Here is an 11,728-nt window from a genome sequence, read left to right as displayed (position 1 = left end):
GGGGCCGTGCAGCTTGTCTAAGGCTACACAGTGGGGAATCAAACTTGCAATCTGTGACTCCACAGCCACATACCTAATTCACTGAGCTATCCGGCCAGCTCTGTCTCAAATCCCCTCTAAATATGCCTATACATGTCTAAAAATCAAGATTGGAGAATATAATGGACAGGAATAAAATGTGTGATTTGTTTGGCAGCTAGGGCAGTATGATAGATGTAGGAGTTGACTGACAGAGGGCTAGCTGGGATTTTGCTTGTGTCACAGCGTAATCTGCCTCTCTGCTAGCTCAATGATGCCATTCAACTTGTATATCCTTAAATAAATGGTGATGACATAGACACTATAAATCTCTATCTTTCTTTTCTTTAAGGAGTTTATTTTATTTATTTATTTATTTATTTATTTATTTATTTATTTATTTATTTATTTATTTATTTAATTATTTATTTATATCCCACCTATCTAGTCCCTCAGGACCACTTTGTACAGGATGACACTTTGTACAGGTTGACACCTGTACATAAGCCCATGGCTTATGGAAGAAGATGTGAGTAAAAGGCAACAAATTAAGAAGGGACAATCCTGGAACTGCAAATGGAGAACTACAGGAGACACAAATACAGTGCAGATGTTGTTTAGATCAGGGGTCGTCAACCCCTGGCCTGCAGCCCGGTGCTGGTCCATGGGCTTGCCAGAACTGGGTCGCGGATACAGATTTCTGCCCCCGCCTGCACATGTGGTGGGTGTGTCATGCTCACGCAGGGGTGTGTCGCACCACAGGGGGTATGGCACACCCGCAGTAGGTGTGTTGCACCTGTGGGGAGCATGTTGCACCAGTGGGGAGTGTGTCACACTCACGGGGGGCATGTCACACTCCCCACGAGTGCAACAAGCCCATTGCACAAGCATGATGTGCCCCCACCCCCGCTCATGGAACTCTCTTCCCCCCAGCTGATCCACAGCCCCAAAAAGATTGGGGACTGCTGGTTTAGATGACCCATATGCATTGAGTGTTCCCAAATTCAAGGTCCATCACTTTTAACCACAAATTTCAGTATGGGCTCAACCACTTTACACAAATTGTTACTTTCATTCACCCCTTTCCCCTCTCCCTTCACACCGAGCATCTTTCTTTTCTTCCTCACTCTTTTTTATTCAAAAGATATTTGTGGCACCGTTAGTTGTCACATATCTTAGTGAAAGTCACAATCTACTTGAACAATTTAATGGAATTTACCATTTTGCAAGTTTGAAACTCTACCATCCTGCATTATTTATTTCATTTTATCACACACATATATATCCTGATTCCTGACTTTATCCCAAAGTGGCTCACAACATGACTTAGAGCGAAAAAATGGATAAGTTAAAATACTCTCTTTTTAAAAAAAAAAAAAAAAAGCAATTCAGCAAGGGTTTTTCTAAAAGAAATGGGCATGCCTTGGCAGTTGATTGTCGTAAAGTGTGATGTGTGTTGTGGACTATAACAGGAATGGTTACTTAAGCAGATTTTATTGCCATAATGTTTATAATTACACAACCAAATGGTGATGAAACAAACAGTGGTTCCTGCTGTACTAACAACTTTCCTTACGAGACTAATGCTAAAGCAAAAATCAGCAAGACTCGAGGAAGCCCTAGTGCCAAATCCCTCATTCTCAGCAGACCCAGCAGCTAGCCCCAGGGATACAAGGCATCTGTGCATGGGCTGGTTGATGTGGTACTGAAATGTTCAAGTTGGTCATTGTAAAGTTTTGACAGCAGGACCCTTGGCCACCTTCCTCTGTTCTTCTCTGAAACTGGCCTTGTCATATAATAACTGATGCCCTCAGGATTAGAGATCCAATCCCAGCCAATGGTCATGCCGGTGGGCATGTTGAAAGTTTTAATTCAGCATATCTGGGAGGCACCATGTGGAGGAAACCTGTTTTTAAGGTGTTCATTTTAGAAGTCTGGCAAAACAAATAACTTGAATAGCTCATTGCTAGTAATATCCAGTGTGGTATACAGAACAGAATGACGGATTAGAACTCAGGAGGCCTTGCTTTGAACCCTTGATTAGCTACTGAACCTCACTGGGGGTACAGAACTGGTAAAATTACTTGTTAAATATCTGACTTAGCTTGAAAGCATGATTAAGGTCACTGTCGGATCCAACTTGATGGCACATAACAAAGTAATACCTTGTTTCCATTAAAATAAGACCTAACTTGAAAATAAGCCCTAGTATGATTTTGCAGGATGCTCGTAATATAAGCCCTATCCCCAAAATATGCTTTAGTTAACTGAAACCCCACCCTCCACCATTGTGCAGCAACCAGAAGAAGATGACATGACTGTATTTGAATAAACATAGATTGTTGTACATGAAAAAAAAAATCACCTGAAAATAAGCCCTAATGCATTTTTGGGAGCAAAAATTAATATAAGACCCTGTCTTATTTTCAGGGAAACACGGTATATGCATGTATCTTTTTGAAAATTGGCCTTATACTTGGTCTCAGGGGGTCCCCTGCTCAGCAGGGCCTCAGTGCAGACAGCCATTTCTTAACTGGATCAGACCAGGACCTGGATGTGTTCATTCAAACCAGCTTCTTCTGGCACCTTCTCTAACTTCACAACCTTCCATGTTCTGTTTGTGGCTTTTTGACCCTCTCAGCCAGTGCTGTTTGAGACTCACCTCTTCTGCCTGCTTGAATTGCTTCCCTCGGCTTTGTCACAAGAGAGGAACAGATAATGCTGCTCAGCTAGGGCTGGAAGGGCATGAAATTGTGTTAAGCAATGCTCAAGGAAATGACTGGAGTTGCTCCTCCAGTGTAAGTGTCTAAATGTTTTTTGAAATTGTAATTTTCCTGTGCTGTTATGTGTAAAGGTGACCGCCGCCGTGTTAGACCCTCAGCAGTTCTGCACTCGACAGCTAATCAGGTTGATTCATTTGGCGATGTGGGCAGTAAGCGCCCACTCTCCTCTTTTCCTCTCTGCAGTTATAAACAGGATTGAGTTCTTCTCTGACTCATGGGGATATAATACTGCCTGGTTCTTTTTAAAGGGAACATATTAGAAATATAGAACGGGCTAAAAAATACTGTGGAGACTTTCAGGATTCTATTTTTGTAGCAGGCAATATCATTATCAGGAGAAGCTAACATGATGCCTGTTATTAAGTCTGTCAGTAGCTTTAAAGTTGAGTCGAGGAAGCTATTATTGCTAGAGAAGCAAGAGCTCCTTGTGGAGTGAAAGTTTTGTGATTTCTGCCCCACACCTGCAATGGATACACAACTTCAGGGGCTCATTACTAATTGCAGACATATTAATCTGATCGAGCAAAGATGTGATAAAAAGTTACCAGCCTCAACCACATGGTGGCATCCATCACTCAAAAGAAAATGGCATATATTAGCAGAGGAATGTCTGTAAATGGCAATAAAGCTTTCTCTCTGGCATTGGGGGTTTATTTTCCCTAGCTGCTCTTTTGAAGCAAAAGTTAGTTAAATTACAGGGATAGGAGAAAAATGCACTGGCTGATTTTGTCACAAACAGGAGTAGACATTGCCCAAAGCTAAGAAAAGGAGAAGAGAGGGGTTGGGAATCAGAACTGGTTTTTAAATATAAAATTCCCATATAATAGAAACCAGAGAGATGTTGATTAGATACCTCTGCCTTCCACTCTATGCCTCATAACGTTAATAGGTATTGTTCTACAAATAAATGGAATGATAAATTGTTAAGTTACATGCACAGCATGAATAGTTAGGTATTTCCTGAGAGATCCTGGTCTTGATATAGAAAAAGGGGCAGCAGAGTCAATAAGGGTGGGAATATCCATCTGTTTCACTTGCTCCTACTTGCAGTTTTTTGTAGCCTCAAAGTCTTTATGTCCTGAATATGAAGTTTGCAAACTTGGTCAAGGTCTTTAAAAATGTATGGAAGTGAAATTCTCCCCATTGGTGCTGGTCAAATTCATAAGGTAAAGCTACACTCGGAATAGAAAAGAGTCGGACCATAAAGTACCTCTCTGTTCTACAAGCATTAGAGATGAGAAGTCTCTAAAACAAAAGGTGTGCCAACCCTAATTTGTTGCTAATACCATGGAGTAGAGAATGATTAAAGCCAGACTTTTAAAAGTGAACAGCTCAAAACCCTGAGCTTGGGTCTGAGTGGCTAATTCACGTGCTGTGTGTACAACTATTTCTGCGGGCTCCAACATCCCTGCTAAACTTCCAAGGGTAAATTGTTTTCTTTAAAATAAACAAGACACCCCACTTTTGAATGGATTTGAACAGGCTTTGTGACTTGCCACCAAACTTCACAGGGAAAAGTGAATGAATTAAGTTACTGTATAGCTAACTTAAAAAGAAAAATAATTCTCCATTTTATATCTCATTCAAACATTGCAAGGCATCTGAATTGTGGAGTGCTTTGAGTTTCTAGAGAAAGCATGATATCCTGTTATTGTTGAAACCTTTTTGAAACAGACTCTGGGAAATCATTGTGCACTCAAACAGCCTCTTTTGGTGTTTCACTGTGCACCTCTGAATAACATTGTCTTTCATTATTGAAAAGAAAACAAAAAGAGAATTTGTGGCACCTCTAAAGCAGATTTATTTCAGAAAAAGCTTTCATCTCTTACAGTCCACTTCTTCATACTAAAATAAATGTCTCAGATTTGAAGGTGTCCCAAGGATCTCTCTCTCTCTCTCTCTCTCTCTCTCTCTCTTTCTCTCTTTTATTTTTTATTTTTATTTTTATTTTTTTGCTGAGAGAGGCTAAACATGGCTGCTTCTTAGGGTATTGACTTTTGTAGAGGGATACATTAATTTGTTTTGATTCCCCCCCCCATGTCACATCTTTCTGAAAGGTTTTACACAGATGATTAAAGTATAGCATTTCCATACTTTCTGAAAGGAATTTGGACCTTGAAATGGTGCTGGTTGTTTTTCTCGGAGATACACCAAAAGGATTTCTGACGGTCTGGAAAATGTCATGCTTTTGCATTAAGAGCAATTTGGCCAGTGACCTTCCTATTCTAAGTGTGAGTTGGAAGGGGTAAAAGGAAAGGGGGTAAAACACCACCCCGCAGCAGGCTTCTCACCTGTGATGCAGACTGCATTCTGATCACTGGAGTACCTATGAGAAAAATCAAGATCATCTAACTGCCTCTGACATTGTTAGTAAACACAGAGCAGTCACATTGCCTGTGACACTTGCACTGCGTATGTGCGTGCATGTATCTCTCCACACTTGCAGCTCTTTGCTTCCTCTTCCCCCATCATACTTGACAAGCTGATTCCAGAGGCCAATGACAACATCCATGTCTCTTTCAAGCTGAGTGCATTTGTTATGCGTTTGAGAGGGCGGCTGCCCTGCCCTTGGGTATCTCCTCACGCAATATGGGGGGAGGGAGGAAAAACAGAAGTTCATGGACTGCTGAGTGCTCAGACATGGCGCTATCTTAAGTGAAGGCAACTAGCAAGCAATTAGACATTTATGGAAACATTTTTCCCCTCCACTGGGAGAACTTGCTGATTGCACTGACGGCCCCTTCCCACAAATAAGAAAGCCTTGAAAAAAGTAAATAGATTTTAGCTGACGAGACAGATCTTTCCCCTCAGCAAAGTTCAAAACTAAAGCAATTTTCTCGGAATGTATAGACGTGCTTTTTACAGTTTGAGAAGGGAGTGGTTCTCTCATGAGATTTCCTTAAATAAGACTTAATGAAGATGTTTCTCTTGTACTCAGGATCTGATTCGGAATTATTTTGATGCCTCAGAGGATTTTTCCTATCTTAGATGAAATTGGGACCTAGAGATGTGTGCTTTTTTATCCCTTTCTTAGGTATTCATCGGATTGCCTGAGTGATCTGGGACTGTGTATACCTGACACACATTTTGTGTGATGCTCCTTCATTCCGTTTGTGGTACAACATACTCCACAGTTGAATCGGTAGGTGTGCTTTTTCACAGTGATTTTGCAAAGTTACTAGTGCAGTCTGTAGACAGGATTTTTGGAGATCCATGTTGCAGTGCCAAGTCAACCATGAACCCTCCTGAGTGACCTTGGGCTAATCCTTTTTTCTTAGACTAAGCTACCTCACAGTCTAAAGAAGAGACAAGGTCTCAAGTAAGAGAGTGTGTGTGATTAATTAAAAGAGCTTAGCACATTTTGCCTACTTCATTATTGTGTGCCCTTCTTCAGGGGCAATGTTAAAAGCACTTACAGAAATTTCTGAAAACTGTTTCTACTCTTCGCTAAGTGAGAAGTGAAGTTAACTTGCTGTCCCTGAGGAGGACTGTAAAATAATTAAGTGGGTGAAACACATCAGGTTCTTTAAATGAATAAAACCTCCTCCCACACACATACTCTGTGAGACATTATCTCTCCTTTAGATTGGGTTCCATGGAGTGATTCAGGTTTCTTTGATTTCAACTACCATATAGGATAGTTCAGATGTAAATCGGCCTGTACATGCCCTTGAGCTCACTGGAAGAAAGGTGGGATATAAATAATAATAATAAAATGACTAATAAACATAGTTGGCATTTGAGCTTATCTTTCATTTCACTTAGTGCATTTGCAAATGTAAGTATTTAACCTAGAAGCAAGCTGTGCTGTGAACTACTGTAAACTACTTCTGCTAAGTATCATCTCCACCACAGACTCTGTGGTGATTAAACAAATCTTGCTCACCTTGGACATGCACTATGACAATGATGAAGCACTGCCAAACCTCATTACTTCTATTTTAAGAGACAAATTTTGTGATTGTTCTCTGAGATGCATCATCTGAATATACAATGTTATGCCTGCAATTATGTAAGAAACCAGAATGATTTCATAGTGAATAATTATGTGTTATACTTTTTATTGTTCATGGTAAAGCTGTACCTCAGGAATCTGGAAAAAAATCTAAACTATTCTGGTCGTTCAGAAGTGTTTCAAAATTAATATTTAATTCTTGGGAGAGAAAAAAAACCCTGCAGTTTGTGAATGTTGGATATTGTGCTTCTGCCTCCATGATTCAAAATGCCAAGAAATGACCTGATATTGACACACAATATCATACTGGCGTTGTCAGCAGGGAAAAGATGACAAACTTTACATAGAATCATAGAAAAGTGAAGTTTGAAGGGGCCTACAAGGCCATCAAGTGCAACCCCCTGTTCAATGCGGGAATACAATAAAAGCATATCTGCCAGGTGATTATACAAGTTTTTCTAGAATGCCTCCAATGTTGGAGCACTCACCAACTCCCGAGGGAACTGGTTCCACTGACGTACTGCTCTAACTGTTAGGAAGTTTTTCCTGATATTCAACCGAAATCTGGCTTCCTTTAACTTGAGCTCATTGCTGCGTGTCCTGCACTTTGGGATGACTCCTCCTCTGTATGACATCATTTCAAATATTTGAAAAGTGCTTTCATATCACCCCCCCGTCTTCTTTTCCCAAGGCTAAACATGCCCAATTCTTTCAGCATTTCCCCATAAGGCTTGGTTTCCAGCCCCCTGATCATCCTTGTTACCCTCCTCTGAACTTGTTCCAATTTGTTAGCATCCTTCTTGAAGTGTGGTGTCCAGAACTGGACACAATACTTGGGGTGAGGCCTAACCAGTGCTGAATAGAGGGGGACTAGCACCTCACGGGATTTGGAAACTATACATAGCAAAGGGCAGCCTGAATTCCCACCACTTATTTTATTTTATGTATTTATTTAACTTATAAGCCACCCACACTACCCAAAGGTCTCTGGGTGGCTTACAACAATTAAAATACAATTAAAAAGATAAAACAATTAAAATACAATTAAAATATATACTCTAAAAATTGCCATCAGGACCCTCAGTTGATATTATTTCAATTAAAAGCCTTCTGGAACAGGAAGGTTTTGACCTGGTACTGAAATGCCATCAGTACCAGTTCCAGATGAATCTCAATTGGGATGGTGTTGCATAGTCTGGGGGCAGCTGCCAAAAAGGCCGTTTGTCTACAAGCCATCCCTCTTATTTCCTTGAGGGACAGCTCTTTCAAAAGGGCCCCCTGGCTAGATCTTAACTGCTGGGTAGGTCCATATGGAAGGAGGCGGTTCTTCAGGTATCCAGGGTCCAAGCCTTTTAGGGTTTTATATGTAAAAACAAGCACTTTGAATTGGGCCCGGGCAGCAACTGGTAGCCAATATAACTTATACAGAATCGGCTTGATGTGTCCCCTAGCGTCCCCACCACTCACCAGCCGAGCAGCTCAATTCTGGACCAATTCTGGACCATGAATATAACCTGGAACCAGCTTGTCATGGAAGTGTTAAACATTGAGGAGTCTCTCAGAAAAAAAATGGGTTGATAACCTTAATTCAGCATTCATGCACAGGAATTCAAACCCATGCTTCTAAAAATTAGACACTCATCTTCCTGGTCGTGAACTGATGAATCTCTCAGTTTTGGTTTCTCCCACATTCAGGTTTTTACTTTAATTTCAAACTCTTTCCATAAAACCTAAAGAAATATCAGAATTTTTATATGTTTTTGTGAAAAACAATGTGAAACTAAACTTTTGCCCATCCCTAATTGTTAAAATCTAATACATTAATCAGATGTCATAAAATGTGGGATCAGTAATACAGAAATCTGCCTGATGCAGTTACAATAGAAATTTATATAAAGGCATAAAGATCCCTATAAAAACATTTTTAAAAGTCATATGCATAAGATGTAATTGGGAAATGAATTTGTTCCAAAAGAAGAAGACATTAAGAGTGGGGAAGAATGATGGAGAGCAAGAGAGAGAGAGAGAAGGATTCAGCATGCTGTATGTGTCCTGGGTGAACATTAATCCGAGATAATCCAGAATTATTCTGTAAGTGGATGTAATACTTAAAAGAGGTCTTGGATTGCCTGACCTGGAATGTGAAGCTTTCCACTTATCCATAAAAGAATCACAGCATGAGCAGAGGCTAGACAAGTTGCTAGTCTTCCAGATTCCCCAGGCTGTGATGGAGGACTCATTTCCCCAATCTGAGAAACATTTAAAGCTTGGGAGAATCAGTTCATAGTCAGAAGGAGGCCTTCCTGCACTTTCTCTTTCTTGCCTATCTCCAAACGTTTGCTCTGCTGTGCCGCTTAGTAGGAGACTGGTGAACGAGTGCTGCAGCATGGCTGGCAAGGATCAAATGTGCTGGATCAGTACACTGTGACTCTAAAGGCAAAGGTCTGCTGATACATCCGATGAGATCCTACTTTCAGTGCTAGTAACATTAATAATTGTATGTTGTTATGTCAATTCTGATCTACACCAACCCTTTATTCAGAGTTTTCCAGGTAGAGAATATTCAGGTTTAACATTACCTTCATATGGAGGCACCAAGGAACAGTGCAGCTTGGTCACATAAACTGGCTCTGTTCATAGGAGGCACAGTGAGGAATCCAACTCCCAACCTCTGGCTCCTTAGCCAGAAATCTAACTCATTGAGATATACAGCCGGCTTGGTTTTTATTATTTCACTGCCAGTATTCATGAGAGTTTAAAGCCCCGCACTGAAGATATTAAGAGTGATCTTCAGCTGTTCTACCAGCCGACAAAGAAAGCAAAAAGAAATGAAACTGGTTGTCTATGGCAGGTCTACACAGGAGGGACCATGAATGTGTCAATAGATCATGCATCTGGTTGTCAAGAACTAGTAGAAATGCTGGAAGGAGTGGATTTCTGCTGCTTAGCAATTATTGCAAATTATTGTAGCTGCAGCAGGGGGAGTCAGGGAAAGAGCTTTATCTTCACCCATAATGTTGTTGTGCTGAAATGAAGAGTTGCCAGTCACTTGCACTGCAGTGATAATTTTCAGTTGGCTTGTTTCCATCCATCATGGGGAATAACACCTGGCAAACTGCTTGGTTCCAGCCAACTCTTGTTAACCTTTCAGCCTTCAGAATAACTATCAGCAGGAACAAAGTCGGTGCCACAAATAAAGTGGCATTCAGAACTCAGCACCAGCTAATAATGGTGTATGACTTTTCATCATGAAAGGAAGCAAACATAAAATAAAATAAAATAAATCAGTTTCTTTGTCCAAATAAGTAATCCAATGTTGTGTTACTTTTGAATAGGGCTGTATGTATGTGCAGCAGAAAGCTTTATGGTTAGCTTTAGTACAAACATGCATTTTTGTCAGGTGAGCACAGGGACTCCAGAAACAAGGGGAACAAACAAAACACACCCTATTTTCTTTTCTTTTTTTAAAAAAAAAACAAATCAGCCATACCCTCAGCCATAGCCTCTGGCACTACCATGGAGGACAGATCATGCATCAGCTGATCTGACTGCTGGCTGAGGGTAACCAAGGTTACCAAGGAATGGAGTTAAGTGGGTGGGTGTGATTGGGTGGCCCTATCTGTCACCAAGCGGTGGGAGTGTGCAACAGCCTCTAAACTGGGTATGCATAGGACCTCACTGTCCCCACCCCCTTGGAGATCTGCCTGGGGAGGATTCCACACCTTCATGACAGCTTTCCATCACAACCTAGATATGTTCTAATGCATTAAAAATGCTCCCAATAAACATGTGACAAAAGAACATGGATCACTAAAAACTTTACTGCGTTTTCCAGTGTAGAACAAGGAGTAAGCGGGTGGGAGTAAGTTTCAAGCAGAATGGCCAGCTGCACCTCAATTTATACCTCACAAGTGGACCAGACTGGAAATTTTGCCACCCCAATCTACCTGTAGACTAGGCCAGCCTCCCAGACTCCTTGATTGTTTCAATTGCTTTAGCATGGGAAACAGGTCTGTGTGACCCCAAGGGAGGTAGGGAAGAAGATAGGTGAGTTAAAATGAAAGCCACCATGCTGTCAGCCCTGTGGAACCATCATAGGCATTCTTCAGTCTCGAGAGACTATGCTAACCTGCTCTGTATGGAGGACTTGGAACAGTGTCTAGTGTTTTGACACTGTGCGTGAAGCTGGAGTGACCTCTCCAGGGCACGAAGCCTGGGTAAAATAATATGTAGAATAGGCTGTTTCCCAAGCAGCAAATCCCCCCTCTCCACATCACTGAAATAGTCCAATGGAAAGGCAAGAGCCAATACAACTGGTTTCAGCGACATTGCAGGAGTTGACAGAATGACACGAAGTGCCTCCAGGACTCCAGCTCCAGATTTTGCCTCGAGGTTAACTCCTGAAGCCTTTTCCATTGGTGGATATAGCCACAAGGCAGTAGAGGTTTGAAGTCAGAGTTTTCCTTCTCCTAGATGGGCTGCCTTCCAGGGCTGATGAGTCCCACCTACCCTGTGGAGCCACTGCTGACAAAAATGGTATCCTGGTAAATCTTGACCATTGCTTTGTCTTGTTTTGGTCTGCGACAGAACAGGAGAAACAAGGTGACTGGCTGGGGTTGGGTTGCAGGTGGCCAGTCTATCTAGGAGAGCCTGGAGGAGGAGGGAACTGGAGAGCTGGAATGGAAGGGGAAGAAAGAGTGTAACCAAAGAAGGAGGTTGCATTTGGTTAGTTGGATTGTAACTGAAGAAAAGCTTATGCTGAAATCTGTTTCCCTATAAGTTGTTACTTTGTAATAAAGAGAATGTCATTTTTCTTATTTAACCTCTTGGTTAAGTATGGTTAATGGCTGAAGTAAACCCTTTAAAGGAAGATTATTGTAAAAAGTCACAAGCCTGGGTAGGGGCCAGTCACATGGTCTAATAATCCTATTGATACTTGTATAACTCACAGTGACTAATTGTGGCTAACTGA

General features: G+C 41.3%; 1 long non-coding RNA gene across 1 annotated transcript in view; it reads left to right on the top strand.

Annotated features, from left to right (window-relative positions):
• Positions 1-667: 667 nt before the first annotated feature.
• LOC144588000 (uncharacterized) overlaps positions 668-11,728 on the top strand; it is a 35,523-nt gene continuing 24,462 nt past the window's right edge. The window contains exon 1 of the long non-coding RNA XR_013543294.1: positions 668-5,943. This is a non-coding gene — a long non-coding RNA (uncharacterized LOC144588000). The remainder of the gene's footprint in view (positions 5,944-11,728) is intronic.

Source organism: Pogona vitticeps, chromosome 3, assembly GCF_051106095.1.
Source record: "Pogona vitticeps strain Pit_001003342236 chromosome 3, PviZW2.1, whole genome shotgun sequence".
In the NCBI taxonomy this organism is placed as follows: Eukaryota; Metazoa; Chordata; class Lepidosauria; order Squamata; family Agamidae; genus Pogona; species Pogona vitticeps.
The sequence above is the reverse complement of the archived record's forward strand: the minus strand, read 5'-3'. Positions and strand labels throughout refer to the sequence as shown.